This window comes from Gavia stellata, chromosome 35, assembly GCF_030936135.1.
Source record: "Gavia stellata isolate bGavSte3 chromosome 35, bGavSte3.hap2, whole genome shotgun sequence".
Lineage (NCBI taxonomy): Eukaryota > Metazoa > Chordata > Aves > Gaviiformes > Gaviidae > Gavia > Gavia stellata.
Window position 1 is genome coordinate 1,471,183 of NC_082628.1, and position 16,742 is coordinate 1,487,924.

Here is a 16,742-nt window from a genome sequence, read left to right on the forward strand (position 1 = left end):
ATAAGGAACTCCAGAAGAAAAGAAGAAAAGCACAGCCTCGCGCCTGCAGCTGTCCAATTATTCTCCAGACCTCTCCAAGCCAGGAGCAGCCTCTGCGAGTAAACAAGCCGTGAATTATCCAGCCCCATGGCTAAAGCTCACACCGTGACCTCCGCGGGGGCTTTTTCCCTCTGTTGAAAAGCCGTAATATTAAAACACGTGAAAATAACTGTGCTGCTTTATTAAGAAGCATGGCACGTTTTGCTGCACATGATGTCACACCGAGTGAGGGACGTTGTAGGGACTGTGTGCAACGGGAAAAGGCGCTGGGCTGGTGGCCCCTCTACCAGCATCTCAGCAGAGACTCACCTTCCAACTCCTCCTTCTCATAGTGAATCTTGGCACCGTTGCTCCTTCTCCCCTGGTCAATCAGTGCCTCCTCGTCATGCCTCTGTTTAGCAATGAGAAGAAGGTAAAAGTTGGGGCTGGGCGTCTAGAGCTCCCTTGCGTCCTGCCGGCAAGTCTCCTTCTCTCTTAGACACCGTTTTGCCTCCGTGCTGCGACCAGGGACGTTAAACCTGCCCCTGGCAGCCCTCCCCAGTGCAAAGCATCTCCCCCTGCCCATCCTTCTGCCCTCCAGGGAAATGCCAATGGGATTTCGGGGAGAGTTTTCCCCCTGTTTGGGGGATGCTCAGCCCTTCGGCTGTGCTACCTGTAACTCTTCCAGAAGTGTCATTTTGTAAGCCCCGTTCTGGTTCATCCTCATGTCGGTCACCGGTTTGCGGGGATAATTGAACCTCCAGATCAATCAGGGGGCCAGAGTCCCCCGGGACACCTGGACAGCTCTCACCGAGAGGAGCTCAGTGGCACCCAGTGTGCACCAACTCCAGAGACACAACAAGTGACCGTTTATGGCATCACAATCGGTGATGCGTATCCAGGCAGTTATTTAAAGCCACGCACCCCAGGACTCTTCCCGCTTGGAAAACTTAGTGGATGGCGAGAAACCAGCTCTGCTTTGAGCAAAAACTAGCCGGAATAGAGAAAAGGGGTGTAAATGCCGCATCCTGCTGGGCCAAAAGGCATAAGCAGCGTTTGGGTGTATTTAAAAGCACAAGCTGCCAAAATACGAGTGAGGTGCAAAGCCTTGGGGAAAATACGCCTTACGGGGCAAAATACACATTAGGAGGAAACATAGGAGGAAACAGGACAAGTGAGCACCTCCGGCTCTGCGGCAAGATGCTCTCAGCGTCCCATCGCCCTTCTGTTGCAGCATCCTTGAAATCGCGGCAAGCCTTGCACGGAGATGCCACCGAAGGAAAGGGCCCCGCTCAGAACTCACTCGGTCCCGGTTAGGCCACTCAAATGGACTCGGAGCGCTTATTTTGTTGAGGAAATTGCTGGAGGAGTTAAGGGTTTCGTAGAGCTGTGGGGTTGCGGACCTGTGGCCTTGGGATGGGATGGAGCAGGAAGGGGAGAAGCCTCCGGAAAGCAGTTTATCCCATCCCAGCATGGGCACCAGCACTTGCAAACGCTTTGCCTTCCCTCTCCGTCCTTCTCCGCTGCTGACAGGTGCCTGCAAAACATCATATTGTCAAAACTGGGCTGGGCAAGGGGATGCCGAGCTTTGCATCGCTCACTTTGGAGTTTTGGAGCAGCCAGAGTTGTTCCGCTTAGCACTATTTCCTAAGCACAAAGCTCCGGTTGGCTGCTTCGAAGCTGCTTTTGTTGGGAGGCTGAAAGCAGTAATTGCTTGTAAAACTGAAATCGGAAATCACTGGAGCAAAGGAGGAAGGTCCGGCTTTTCGGGGAACGGTTCTCTTTGCAGAAGGTGAGTGCCTTTTCCTCCCTTCTGTACTACCAACCTCTGAAGAAATCAAACCAGAGTAATGAGTGCTTGCTGACAGGCACCCAGCAGTCTGGTTTTCAGCAAATAAAGGGTGACGATTGGGCAGCCTCACTATTACAATGTGCCTCGTTCTTCTGTATTTGTCCAGACGAGCTCCCTTCTGGCTCTCTACCAGCCCACGCAGGGACATTGCCATGTCCCCCCTAGGATTTCTCGGCTGTCTCAGCCCAGAGACGGGCTGCACGGGGACGTGGCGGGGCAGAGTCAGGAGGGGGCCATGCTTCGGGCACGGTGCTGAGCCCCACTCCACGCTGGTGGCTGCGTGGCAGGAAAAGCCTTTGGGGACCTTCTGCCGTGAACCTCAACATCAGCTCTCCATCCTGGAGCTGGAGGAGGTTGAGCAAAACCTCGGGGCAGCACCACGCTCCCTCCCAGGAGCAGCAAGCAGGGACCAGGGCGGAGGCACGAACCCACCGCAGCCGAGCAAGACGTCGGGCAAATGATATGGAACGGGATAGTGCATATACCTGATGTCAGGAACAAGCCTGGCCGGGCTTGGCAGACCCCCTGAAACCGAAAATTATTTCTATGGATTTATTACGGCTTTTCTGGAGGATGCTCCACACAGTGAAGTACTTTGCAGGACACAGCCCCTGCCCTGGCCACCTCCTGCAGGGAGGCTGCCAGATGCCACCACGTGCATTAAACCACCTTTTCTCCCCCCATCCTTCCCTCCTGAGCAGATGGCAGTCGTACGAATCCCAAAGCACCCAAAGCTTCGCCTCCAACACCAAGCGGCACTCGGAAGGCACCTTCACCACTCTTAGGGATTTACCCACGCCGGCCACCCTAACAGGGGCCGACCCTGGGATCCCGCTGAGAAGGCAGAGTCCCAGGGAAGGTTTCCCATCCCTCTTTGAGGAGTTCTCGGGTGACAGCTCGAGCTGGCTGCCTCCGGAGAGGGACCCCTACCCCCACTCATGACCCCCAATTATACCTGTACCACCCAGCACCCCATCCCCAGGTCCAACCCCGAGGCCGAGCCCTTAATTCTCCCAGAGGGACATCACCTTCCCTTGGCTTCCAGCTCCGGCCTGGGGCTCTTCCCCAGCCTCTCCCTCCACTTACTCCAAACCCCACCCTCAGCACAGCCCCACACACACTCCCCTCCTCCTTCCTCTGACCTCTCTCTTCCTTAATCCTTTCCTCACCTCCACCACACTATACAGAGGGAGCCAGACGCACCACCTCCTCCACTGACTTCCCTGGCCAGGCGGGGACACAGTTGGAAAAATACTTTGGAATACCCGGAGCTGCTCAGCTCTTGCGGCCTAAGGCTTCAACTCCTTCAGCTGCTTCCGCCTCCCTTTTCTCAGGAACCGCTCCCGCGGCGCTGCAGGACAGCAGCTGTCCCCTCCGACAGTCACCATGCCACGCTGGCAAAAGTCAACCTACAGCTTGCAAAACCCCATCCCGTAAAAGCCGTCTGATTTTGGCCCTGCTTGGGGATGTACCCCTTTCTTCCTTACAGAGCAATTCTGTAGTTTCTTTTCCCCCCCCGTTTGCAAGGAGCAACAACTTGCCCTTGGCATTTGGGGTTGGCTTCATGCACGAACAGGCTCCCGCAGAGGATGGGACAAGCCGATGGCAGGAGGGCTCGTGCACCCGTCCCAGCTGGGCACAAGGCACCAGTTGCAGATGCCGAGAGCCTGGAGCACGTGCTGAGCCCACAGCAAGATGCAGGGCTGCAAGGGGACCTTTTCTTCTGGCTTGTCCTCTCCTCCCAGGCTCCACGGCCAGCCGACTCGACCGCATCTGCCTGAGGTGACACCACAGCCCAACGACCCCCCGCCCCAAAACCTCAAGAGAGCACGAGAGCCATCTCTGCTTCACAGCTTCTTCCTGCATAGCGGCAGGGGAAGGGAGAAGGAAAAGGCATCTTGCCGCTTTCCTCCCGGCTCATCCCACCCTGGGAGAGAAGAGACTTTGCAAGGACAGGGGAGAAGAAAAAACTACAGAGTGCCAGGGAGGTAAAAGGAAGGAAAACAGCACTGAATGATAAAGCGGCAGCAGTCCCTCTACCACTACAAACCCACACCACCACACGCACGTACACACGGGAACTTCACGACACCGAACTCCCATTGACTGGCACGTACACCTCAGTTTGCTGGTCTAGAGATACCGAATGCCTGAAGCACACCAAGGAGAACTGAAAACATCGACATGGCTTTAATGGGAATCCTCCAACTGGAAAACAGCGGTATCTCCCCGTCTCTGCGTTGGCACGTCCCTGAGTCACGTTCTCACTCCTCCCCTTCAAAGCCGAGGCTCCTAAATAGCAAAACTGGGGGGAAAAAAGACAAAAAGAGGGAGAGCACCATCAGTGGAAGACCTGCCGGCTGCTGCTGGTTCAACCCTGTTCGTGGGACCACCCTGGCAGTGACGAGCTGGTTTGCATGCCACGGTCCTCGCTGCCTGTTCCCAGGGACGGGCCGTTTGCTCGGTACTGCCTGCCGAAGCACGGGAAAACTGTAGGCATGCGCCGTCGCTTGCAGAGGAGCACGGTCACGTTCACATGCAATCCTTTACCTCTTTCCTCCCCGGATTCAGACTGTTTCTGTGTTCATAGTGAGAGCCTTCCACACGCTCGTTTTCAACACTTCCTCTGAGATATTAATCTCGCAAGGATCAGTCCTGCAATAAATATTTTACAGAGCAATCCGTGACTATGGGAACTGATGCCACCAAGTGCGTTAGCATCAGCAAGAGGAACAGCGGCGCCCCGAGAATCCAAGCTCAGCATAAGCACGGGAGGTTTTGCTGGATGAGGAGTTTTGCGAGGCAAGCCTGAGAACTGCAGAGCTACAGCTCTGTGCAAAGGCTCTTGCGGGCGTTTAGCCCTGGAGTGGGCTCTAAGCCACTGCTGGTACAGATCATGCCTGCAACTCCTCGTTTTTACGTATGAGGATCTCCAGCTACCCTAAAGTCACTGAGGATGCAACTTTTTGGGGTCAGATGGGAGTTGTGCAGCCACTCTGCTTGGAGGCAGAGCCCTGCGATCCCCTCCTGCAGCCCTGCCCGTAGATGTGATTTTCCCACCAAGCTGACTGCTGCTTTCTATGGGACGCTCAAGAAAGATGCAAGTGGAAAAAATTGTGCCAAACACCTTCCAACTAATCTTGCCGGGGGTCCTGGCACTTGGTGGGGCTTTACCTGTCCCTGCTTTGCTTTGGGATATCCAAGTTGCTGGTCTTGCCCAGTTTCAGCAGAACTGAACCGGCAGCAGCAGCAGCTTCCATCATTTTCGGGGACTCCTGACGGAAAAAAGGGACAAATCAAGTTCTCTGTCTTGGATCCAAGTGGAAAAAACCTGAACACCCAGCAAAAACATTGCATGCTGCCCTCTCCTTCTGACTCGTGGCACCTTTAGCTATTAGCACAGCAGGGTAAAGACCTTTCACTCTGAATTTTTTTTTGGGGGGGGGGTTAAAAACACTGTTACGAGCCAATCTTTCCATCATCATCATCATCATCTGTTATTATAAATGACTCATTTAAAAAATTATACCTCTATTCAAGTGTTAAGCTCACTGCTCATTCAGGGAAAAAAAAGGTTAAGATGTGGGATCCAGGCTATTAGGATCTGTTTCCCTTGAGTTCTGATCTTGCCCCAACATGTAAAGACAAGCTGTGCTAGAAACAGGCAATCTCACAGCCCGAGGGAGATTTCCAGCCCCGAGCGCCCAGCAAGCGTTACCTCTTCTTCATTGGCTTCGTTTTTGGCACCGTCCAACTTCTTCTTCTTGCTCTCTGGCATAAGGTCATCCAGGAAGCTGAGCTCTCGCTTTGAGAAGCAGAAATCCATGGCTTTCCGGACAAATACAAGAGCCAAAACCTGCACGAATAAGAGGGAAGATGAGGTGAGGCCAGAGGTGGTGCTACATCTCACTCCAACGCGGCAAACATCCCTCTGCCGAGCGGCACCGCCTCTTACCATCATGGGAAAGACGATGGCGGCACGGGACACCTTGATGGCCCAGAGCAGGACGAGGCAGATCAGCTGGATCACGGTGAAGAAGTGCACCTTTCGCAAGGGGACGTGCCGCAGGTAGATGAAATCCGGCTGGTGTTTCGCCGGCATCCAAAACAGCTTCAAGCGATCGAAGAACTGCAAAATCAAAGTGGAAAAGTTGCCACCTTGGGACTGCGGAAAGCTTCTGGCCCTCTTGAGACGTGGAGGGAGTTTTCAGGATCTCGCTCGCCATGAGAAACCGTGGATCCCACTATGCTCCTCCTGGGAGCAGCACCCATTTTCCCTTCGCTCCAGCTAGAAACCAGCTTGCCCGTGAGAGCTGCCCACCCAAGTGCAATTATGCCACGTTATTCTATGATTAGCTTGTCTTGGCCCACTGAATCCCCCAGCAAGGATTTCCACCAGTGGTAGAAATTGCCTTCCCTGTGCACTCAACTCCCCCATTTTCACCTAACCAAACACTGGCCTGCCCTAACCTGTGTTTAAACAGGGAGCGCTCAACTTGCCCGGTCCTCCCAGCCCTATAGACCTCCTGTGCCTCCTCCAATCTTTTTCGTACACAAAATATTTTCATTGCTTGCTTTCTGAGAGGTTTTTTTCCCATGCCGCTGCTTTTTTCCTGCTTCTACGGAGATGAAATACCAGGCAGCGGACATGCTGCACGCTGTAAAAAAGTCCGTACCTGAATTTCTCCGAGCGACGACACGCCCATGTAGAGAAAGACGCCGTAAAGCACAGGCATTGGTATAAACTGAAAGAAAGAATGCAATCATTTATTTTTTTAAATTGCATTTTCAGTAGTACCACTCTCTTCTACAGGCACTGCCTCAAATTGCCTACAGCTTTCCAGTTTCCACAGGGTTAGAGACGTGTCGGATTTTAACCAGCAGAGCTTTTGTGCCTGCAAGTGAGCTAACGCTCTGCTTTAGGCTGAACGTTGGAGTTATCTTTCATCAGCAGAATCCTATCTTCCAGAAAGGTTGGAGGAAAACAGGCGACCATGCTACCATATGCCACGTTCTGTGACGGTAGAAAAACCTTTCTCCTTATTCTTGTAGCAACAAGCAAAAGCGACGTGCCTCCTTTTAGCCTAGCGAGGAGATTATCTTGTGGGAGGAACACGCAAGGAAGCCCATGGACATGATTTCAGTGTGTTTAGCTACTGGAACGGCTGTGCTGAGGCATTTGGGGGAGCAAATTGCCATCGATAACGTGCTGAACGGCTGGAAAGCATAAGCGAGGAGGCTGCTTCCCACTGTGGGTCAAGCCCCAAGGTTTGGGATCACCTCCTCCTCCACTCCACAGCTGCTCGGGCCTGGAGAGAGGGGACTGGTTTTGGGTAACCTCCAAAAAGCTCGTGGCTGTTGGGTGTTTTGCATTTTCCTCTTACCTTTAACACAGAAGTGAAGAAGACAGAGCAGCCCATGAGCACAAAGATCATGGAGCCAGTGACTCTCTGCTCTCGTATCCCCAGAAACTTGGGTTGTTCTCCTGGAGCTGCGCACTCAGACTCGACTTTGAGGCTATTCACGTGGGTGATGGACAGGACGGTGGCAGCCACAAACCAGGGCAGCCCCATCACGGAGCACACCCCGAGCATCACGGCCACCATGAAAAGGTCCAGGTGGTACCCACATCCTTTCTGCGGGAAGCAAAACAAGGAGATGAGCGTCCCACAGCACAAGAGCAAGGACAACGTCGCAAGTCAGGCTCAAACCCCGCTAGAGCGCAAGTCAACTTCTTGAGAATTTAAAACACGCCTCGGAAACAAATAAGGAGGTATCTGCTCTTTGTGCAAGCCCCTTGCATGAAAAGGTGGCAGGAGTTCAGACAAAGTGGATTTGGTTGTGCGATAGCTACTTCTCAAAAGAAAAAAAAAGACCGGGTTTTTTCCTTCATAAAGAAATTTCCACCACTTGCAAGTAGGATGTGACTCTGAGTTATCCCTGGCAGCGCGTCAACACAATTCGATCCCCCATCCACTGCTGACATTTTAAAACAAAACCACGCTTCTCTATTGCTCCAAGATTAATTTGCTCCTCTGAAAGGCTGCTCATCTGAACTCCCTGTCGTTTGCTCCCTGTGTCATCATTAATGCAGGAGAGCATCCTGCCACGCAGCCTGACGTTTTCCCAAACCAATGCCTTCCCAAAGCATTTGGAATAGGAGCTTCTCCCCGTGCCTGCAGCCCGGAGTGGGTTGGGGATGGGCTCATCTCTTGCAGCCCCTTACCTTCAGCCTGTGCTCCTTCCTGTTCACAATAACAGCAGTGATCTGCTGGTCCATGAAGATCAAGATGGTGCAGAGCAGAGCTGGGATGAGCGCAGCCAACACCGTCCACCAAGGGTTGGGTCCTACGGGGTTGATGAACCACCCGCGGTCGTCTCTGGTAGGCTGCAACAAAGCACACACATCAGCATCATCTCCCAGCCCAGCCACCTCACTGGCTTTGCTTTTCCCCTCCATTCCCATGTCAGAGCAGCTCCCAGCCCTGGCTTCACGTCACCCTGGGGTTCAGCACTGCCGCTGCCCTCTTTGCAAGCACCTACAGATACTTCTCCTGGAGGTGTCTAGTTTTGGGGCTGTCTTCTCCTTTCCCGAAGGAAACGATGCGCTTGGAGGCAGAAGAGGAGATGGTCGCACCACCAGCATCTCCTCCGGACTCAGCCCTGTCCTGCCCCGGCATCACCTTGTGGCATCCCCAAGGGCTGAAACCAGCTCCCTGCCAAAACACCCCGTTACCTTGAACATATGGGGGACGTGGAGCTTCGGTGATGGGATCCCAATCATGAAGTCCATGAGCACCATGACGACGATGGTGAGGAAAACAGCAAAGTCGCTTACTGTGGACCGTACCTGGGGCAAGAAACCAGAGCTGAAGGGGGCGTCGCAAAGGGGGCCACAACATGACATGGAAAAGTGAGGGACGTCAACACCATTAAGACCGGTTAACAAAACCCCTCCATGCTGAGGACATGCAGCCAAATCCCTTGGTTAGATACCGTTGCTGTGTTTGTGCCTGTGAGATCTGGTGCCAGGCAATACAAAATGTTTAATTAGGTGGAAAAGGGTTGTCTTAATTGAAACCTTAAAAAAAAAAATAAAATTACAAAAGAAGGAAGCAGATGTCTGCCACGACAGCCACGCTCACAGCTAAAACGGGAATAAGGCACTGAGGCATCATTTGTTCCTCAAAAGGAAGAAATAGTGTCGTTTGCTATGGCAGCTCCTCAGCTGAATCAGCCTTCCCCTTGAGCACATAATGCACAGAAGGTGAAAAAAAGTAACTGTGGAAGACCTGATTTCCCACTGCCTGAGCAAGAGATGGCTCCAGGACAGGTCGCCAGGCAGGTGGGAAATGCTACGATCCTTTTGCGCTCATGGAAATGAGTGAGGGACGTCCACGCTGATGGAGAGCTTGGCCTTCAAGGTCAACGTTTCCCAGCTCGACCGAGTGGTGGCAAATACTGCTTAGTGCTCCAGGAAAGCCATTTTGGGAAATGAGCGTGGAGACTGCTGCTGGCCACCGTCTTCTACCTACTCTGGTTGGGAAGTATCGGCTGGTCTTAAACTTCTTCAGTAAGCTCGACAGCACAAAGGTGGAGAAGAAGAGGATGCAGCACCAGAAGAGGACGTCAGGCGTGTAGGGGCCATTGGGTCCACAGGCAGGTCCTTGAAACTCTCCGTGCAAATACCGACATTCCTGGAGAAACAGAGCATCAGGACACAAAGGCAGTGCACGTGCGGCAAGGAAACCTCGCATAACGAGGGGGTTATTTCTGCTGCCGGTCAGAAATATTGTCCTGCCACCGCGTTGAGGAGGCGGACAGTTATTACCCACGATGTTGGGCACAAGGTGGACTGGACAAGGTGGACTCTCCTTCCCAGGACCAAGCGGGTTAAAACCACCCATTAGATTTAAGCAATGACTTTTCAGAGCAGCACTAGCACAGCTGGAAGCCCATCACCACCTGAAGGGCTCCGACTTGTGCACCACGCGAATGCCCCTGGGCCCCGTGGCCGCGGCACGAGGAAGCAGTGGCTCGGGGCACTTACGGTCACCGTGAGGTTTTCCCAGGCGATGCCAGACACGTTGATCTTGTTGCTCTCCCAGAAACGCAGGGTTTCATTGCTGGGATGCGTCGGTGCCTCACACTTACAGCTGGGAGGAGAGAAGCCAAGACACGGGTAAGGGAGAGGCGATGCAGGTGCAGCCCTGAGCTCCTGCCAAGGGGCAGGGGCGTTTTAGGAGGAAAAAACCCACTAGTCGATGGTGAGGAAGTCGAGCTGGCTGTGCATGTGCACAGGGTAGGTCTCCCGCAGGTGACTCAGCTTCTCTAGAGCCTCGTAGATGAAGATGAGGCAGATGAGGGAGGCGAAGGCTTCTTCGGTGAAGCGGGTGATGTAGCACACCAAAGAGCTGGCGTCGGTGGCCACCAGCACGATGCAGAAGAAGGCGGTCCACAGCCCGATGCATGCCCGCAGAGAGAGATAGGAGAGCGTGTACTCCCTGGGAAACCAAAATAAAACCAAGGGTGGAAAGGCCAGCAAGAGGCTCCAAGCTGGGGCTTAATGATAAATTTAAATTGCAATAAGGGTGGTTCATCTCACATCGAAGTCATCACAGCAGAAGGACTGTCATGGAAAATACCCATTTCACATGAAAAACTCCTACTTTTTCAATGAAATCATCCAAACTCACAACATTTCAGCAGTAGACTATTTGGCTACTTGAGCAAACTGTATTTCCACTTCCAGCAACAATCAGGCTAAAAAGTGCCTTGTTTTGTACTCAGAGGGAAGCAAATCTTCCCCCATTCCCAAACCAGAGTGATTTGTCTCCTCTTCCTTGTGCAGCCCATCTTGGGCATCCACATCCTTGTGGTTTCTCCTCCTCCAGCTGCTTCGCTTTAAGCCTAAAACCCCCAAATGACCCCATCCGTCCTTCAGAGAGCCAGGGCTCTCGCACCATCACGTACTAAAGCAGCAGCGTGCAGCATCTGTGACACACAAGACAACTTCAATCGAACAACTGCCGCTGAGAGAAATGAAAGACAAACATCTTTTCTCCATCCCCGCTGCCTTCTGAAGGCTCTCACAGCACCCGGCCGCAGCAACCAGCCTTACTTGCAGAATTTGTAGAGGATCTTCTCAAAGACGAGCACGGGTCCGGTGCTGCCGAGGATGGTGAGAGGTTGGCCAGCAAAGAGGGAAAACACCACGCCGGTCATGGAGGCGCCCAGCAGCGACTCCATGGCACTCTGTCCGGGGAAGAGAGGCAGCAGTGAGTACAGAAAGCATTAGGGGGAAAAAAAACCCAGAGCAAACTCACTGCAGCAAGGACTTTTGCATGAGTTTTATCCTCCCCCGTGCCACCCAACAGAGAGAGCTGCTCACTATGTGGCCATCGGTCGCCTCCCCCAGCAGTCCCCCGAAGGTGATGACAGGGGACATGCAGGCACAGTAGAGGAAGAGGAAGGACGCCAGACACTGCAGCCTCAGACCATCCCGAAAGTCGCTCCAGAACCACGGGGCTTTTCGCTTCACATCCAGGATCAAACCTCCAAAGAGCCTGGAAGAAGGACAAAATAGAGACTGTTCTCCTGCAAGACCACATGGACTTTTCTTGGCTGCAGAAGGGCAATCACAAGCATGGAGTAATTTTCAGTGCTGAAAAGAAGCCGTCTCCTTCTCCCTTTTTACACCCACTAGAAACTGAGGCACGCCAAAATGCCCTCCAACAACAAAAATAAAAAGAAGAAAAAAGAAAAAACAAGACCTAACCTGAGAGCCCATCCCCTCTTATTGCAACACTCCCTTGCTCTGAGAAGCAGCAGAGCTCTACCTGGAGGTATTTGCACATCTGCTTCCACCCCAAATCAAGAAGACCTGTGTGCAATGATGCTGTGGCTGAGCCCAGCTGCCCACATCTCCCACCTGCCCAGCCCAGGGACCCAGCTGGGCATGTGGAGCCCCTTCACTGAACCAAAAAACCCCAAAAACCTGCTCAAAGGCAAGGTGCATGCTCAGATTTGGGAGGCAAGCAGAAAAAAACACCCCAAACTATCAAAGCTCGCACCTTCCCGTCCGCTCCAGTTCAGGACCGCTGTGCTTCTCCGGCTCACTGTCAGAAGCACTGTCATCGAGAGCTCCTGGCATCTTCCTTTTTTCCTGTTCAAATGGAAATAAGAAAGACAGCTATTTGTAACCACTGGCTTGTTTTGCTTCTGGTCTGGCCATGTGACTGTGTCAAACAGGGACCTTGTGAATCTGGACCCCTGAACAGCATCCCCAGCTGCCTGCTGTCCTGCCCGTCCCCCTCGCACCTCCCTCCACCGCAGCACCCACCTGCGAAGGGACGTTTTTCGGGGGCTCGATTCGGATCGATGGATCCCACTCTCCAGGCGGCAAGACCGTGACCTGATCCAGAAACTCATCGATGCCGGCCACGAGGTCAGCCCGGTTCTTGGCTTTATAGGCGACGTCATGGAAAACCTGCCCGTAGGAGACAACCTGCTCAGAGGACAACCCATCTCGCATGCCCTAAGCAGTGCAATAAGCACTTGGCTAAACGCAAGATAATTTCCCCCAAATTTCCTGCTGGCAATGGCAGGAAGTATTCCCCCAAAAGGAAAAATCTGTCCATCGTGTTCCTTGTAATCCTCTCCTCCACGAGGCCCCCCATCCCCCATGGCACACCGCAGCCTGTTGCTTAAAGAGGACAAGTTTTACTGGCCCTGGCAATGCCACCACTGGGGACAGCGTGCTGGGGACCCCGGGGAGAAGGACGAGGTGCAGGATGCACCCCGGGTGGGATTTCAGCCTCCAGGATGTGGGGGGATGCAAACGTGCGTGTTTGCTTTGGGGTGCGAACGAAGGGTGGGCTATTTGGAGAGCTGCCGGCAGCGGGGACAGCAAACGCTCTTGCTCACTACTACAGAGACAGGGAGAGGTGAAGAAAGCCAAAAATGACCCAGAGATATCCCTTCTCACGTCGCACCTCATCCGTCATGATAGTAGCCATGGACCTGCCGATCTCATGGTACTGATGGGCTTTTCCTTCTGGTCCAAGCAAAACAAACAGGAACCTGGGCAAGACAAACAAAAGGAGAGAGACGAACGTGTCATGGCTCAAAGAGCACCCAAGGAAATCCCTGGCAGCTCCCAGCCCAGAGCACGGCTCGAGAGGGGACACGGAGGCTCACCGACTCCGGTGATGAATTGGAAATTCATCAAAACCCATCGCAAATTTCATTTTGGGGCCAACTCTCATTCACGTTGGCCAATGGGTTTAAAAGCTACAGCAGGGAAGGGGGAAATGAAGGCAAGGAGACGTGGCTGGCAGAAACGTGCTGGCTCCCGCTGGCCTTGTTCCCTTGGGATGCCAAACTGATGCATGCCATCTGATGTTTTGTTGGGGGGGGTTGAAATAAAAACTTTGTGCTTCTCGTTCAGACCTTGTTGGGATGGGAACTTCCGTCATGCCCGAGAGGAGGACAGCCGGGGTCAGGCGGACAAATGCCACGATGGGCTGGCGAAGGAAATCCAGCTCTCCTACGAGCACGTTGGACGCTTCAGCCCCGCTGGGAATTTTCTTCATGAAGTGCAGCTCCGCCTGGGCACGACAAGCCATTTTCAGGCAATTACCCCAAAAGCAAAGCCCACAGCACCCTGCAGCTCCCTCTGCAGCCAAGGTTGCAACAGCAAATTCGGCCCTGAAGGCCTAAGAAAGCTATGAGTGTCTCACCTTGCTTAAATCCGCTGTGCTGGTCTCATGGTTCACCCCATTTTTAGCTTCCACAGTGGTGGGAGAAGGATGAGGGGTAAGTGTTTGAGCTGGTAGAAAAAAGAAAGACACTCAGAAAGACGGACAAGGAGCAATTGGGATGCTTCTCCTTTGCTAGGACAAACCTAATGGGGCCAAAGCCCTGCAGAAACCCTCATCTGCTGCCAAAGCCCTGCAGAAACCTTCACCGGGTGCCAAAGCCCTGCAGGAACCCTCACCTGGCTTGTCGAGGAGGTGCAGGTCCAACCGCTTCTTGCTCACATCAGTAAACGAGCGGACGATGGGGAGAAGGCTGTTTCTTTTCTTCTCGTTCTGATGGTGGTGCTTCTTCAAAAGAACTTCTTGAATTTTTGCCCGCGTGCGCTCGTCAAACTCCGTGAGCTGTTCTTGCTGGCCCACGATCAGATCTGGGCATGGCACAGGAAAATGAGGCAGGGTTTGATCTAGGAAGGAAGGGCACAGCGGCGAGCCAAGCTCGGCCGTTCCCGGAGGGACGCGGCACCCACAGTACCTGCGATCTCTTCGATGCTGTTGGCACTAATGTCCAGCAGCACCGTGCCATTGATGATGCAGCTCCTCAGCTCAAAGAGGCTGTGCAAGGACAGCGTGGCCACATAGGGCTTGCTCCAGCGCTCGCCGCCGTCTTCCACATCCTCCTCAAACTTCAGCCACCTGCGGACATCAGGTGTGGTCAGCCCCATTGCAAGGAAACAGCCCCAGCTCTCCAACCCCTTTAACAGAGCTACAGGTAGCAAGGGGAGACGGCTCCTCCCATCGGCACCTGCAGCTGCAAAAGCTTCGCGTCCTGAGGAGTGGAAAACAGAGCCCGCGGGCTCTGCCGGCGCACAGGAACTCCTCTCCCACCGCAGCCAGCAGCAGGGATTTACCTTGCCGTTTCCTTCCACTCGGCATCTTCGCCCTCTTTCACGCAGATCTCATCCAGCTCGGTGAACAAGGCGTGAGGGACATGCTGCTCGTCCTCCTTGGTCCTGAGGATGAACTGCACCCGCTGGGACGGGGTGCCTGGGGGCAGAACACAGAGACCCGTCCCGTTACCACGCTCGAATATGGCCCATCATGCTCACGTGCAAAGCGGGCATCAGATCAGCACCAGTTCAGCCACAAATATTGGGCCGGCCCCTCTCCCCTGGCTCTGTTGGGGCTTGCACAGAGCCACGGAGAAGGAGAAGCATCTATTCCACCCCTGCACAAGGATGGCCAGCTTTCCTTCCCCACATTTCCATTTTTAAAGCAGGCATCCCGCTGAGGAAGACGAGCCTAAATCCATTATACATTTAACTACCTCAAAAAAAAATGATGAAAGTTTTGAAAAAGAGGGTCTTGTTAAATAATGCCACTTTCCCTCGGAAGAACAGCAAGTCACTCAAACTAGCCACATGGACCTGCTTGCAGAAGACCCCAGCGCCCATGTAGCCCCAAGGAGTTTAGTGAACGTGGTGGCGGGACTTACAGTGGTAGCCCCGCTCCGTCGGGGCACAGTCCTCCTCCTGTTCCCAATGCTTCTGCTTGTGGGGTCGGTGATGCCGGTGGCATTGCCCCACCAGCGGCATCTGCACGCCGGCGTACAGGGTCCGGTGGCCTGCAAAAAAGCAGCATTTGCATCGCTCACGATATTGGGGAGATGGATGACACAGATGCCACGGTTAAATCAGTGCAGCCATCCCAGGAGGAAACACCAATTTTGTTTTCACTGGATCCCTGAATGTCACAGACCTCTCCTTTTTTCCAAGCCTGTTTTACTCAAACTTTGCAACAACAGAGCAACAAGTGATGGCTCCCCCAAAAGTGCCCTGAAAGCATCCAACCTCTTCTCAAATTCCAGCTTGGGCTGGCCAACACTCAGCCTTGCTCATTAAGCAGTGACAGAAGGGAATTCTTTTTAAAATCTTTGTATGGCACAAGGCGACAAGAGAAGATCCAATCAGTCCCATGATAAGGAACTCCAGAAGAAAAGAAGAAAAGCACAGCCTCGCGCCTGCAGCTGTCCAATTATTCTCCAGACCTCTCCAAGCCAGGAGCAGCCTCTGCGAGTAAACAAGCCGTGAATTATCCAGCCCCATGGCTAAAGCTCACACCGTGACCTCCGCGGGGGCTTTTTCCCTCTGTTGAAAAGCCGTAATATTAAAACACGTGAAAATAACTGTGCTGCTTTATTAAGAAGCATGGCACGTTTTGCTGCACATGATGTCACACCGAGTGAGGGACGTTGTAGGGACTGTGTGCAACGGGAAAAGGCGCTGGGCTGGTGGCCCCTCTACCAGCATCTCAGCAGAGACTCACCTTCCAACTCCTCCTTCTCATAGTGAATCTTGGCACCGTTGCTCCTTCTCCCCTGGTCAATCAGTGCCTCCTCGTCATGCCTCTGTTTAGCAATGAGAAGAAGGTAAAAGTTGGGGCTGGGCGTCTAGAGCTCCCTTGCGTCCTGCCGGCAAGTCTCCTTCTCTCTTAGACACCGTTTTGCCTCCGTGCTGCGACCAGGGACGTTAAACCTGCCCCTGGCAGCCCTCCCCAGTGCAAAGCATCTCCCCCTGCCCATCCTTCTGCCCTCCAGGGAAATGCCAATGGGATTTCGGGGAGAGTTTTCCCCCTGTTTGGGGGATGCTCAGCCCTTCGGCTGTGCTACCTGTAACTCTTCCAGAAGTGTCATTTTGTAAGCCCCGTTCTGGTTCATCCTCATGTCGGTCACCGGTTTGCGGGGATAATTGAACCTCCAGATCAATCAGGGGGCCAGAGTCCCCCGGGACACCTGGACAGCTCTCACCGAGAGGAGCTCAGTGGCACCCAGTGTGCACCAACTCCAGAGACACAACAAGTGACCGTTTATGGCATCACAATCGGTGATGCGTATCCAGGCAGTTATTTAAAGCCACGCACCCCAGGACTCTTCCCGCTTGGAAAACTTAGTGGATGGCGAGAAACCAGCTCTGCTTTGAGCAAAAACTAGCCGGAATAGAGAAAAGGGGTGTAAATGCTGCATCCTGCTGGGCCAAAAGGCATAAGCAGCGTTTGGGTGTATTTAAAAGCACAAGCTGCCAAAATACGAGTGAGGTGCAAAGCCTTGGGGAAAATAC

General features: G+C 53.5%; 1 protein-coding gene and 1 pseudogene across 1 annotated transcript in view; one reads left to right on the top strand and one right to left on the bottom strand.

The window, feature by feature from the left end:
* LOC132320358 (dynactin subunit 2-like) overlaps window positions 1–16,742 on the top strand; it is a 197,292-nt gene that overhangs the window by 36,662 nt on the left and 143,888 nt on the right. The window lies entirely within an intron of this gene.
* Window positions 4,429–15,264, bottom strand: LOC132320385 (electroneutral sodium bicarbonate exchanger 1-like; annotated as a pseudogene).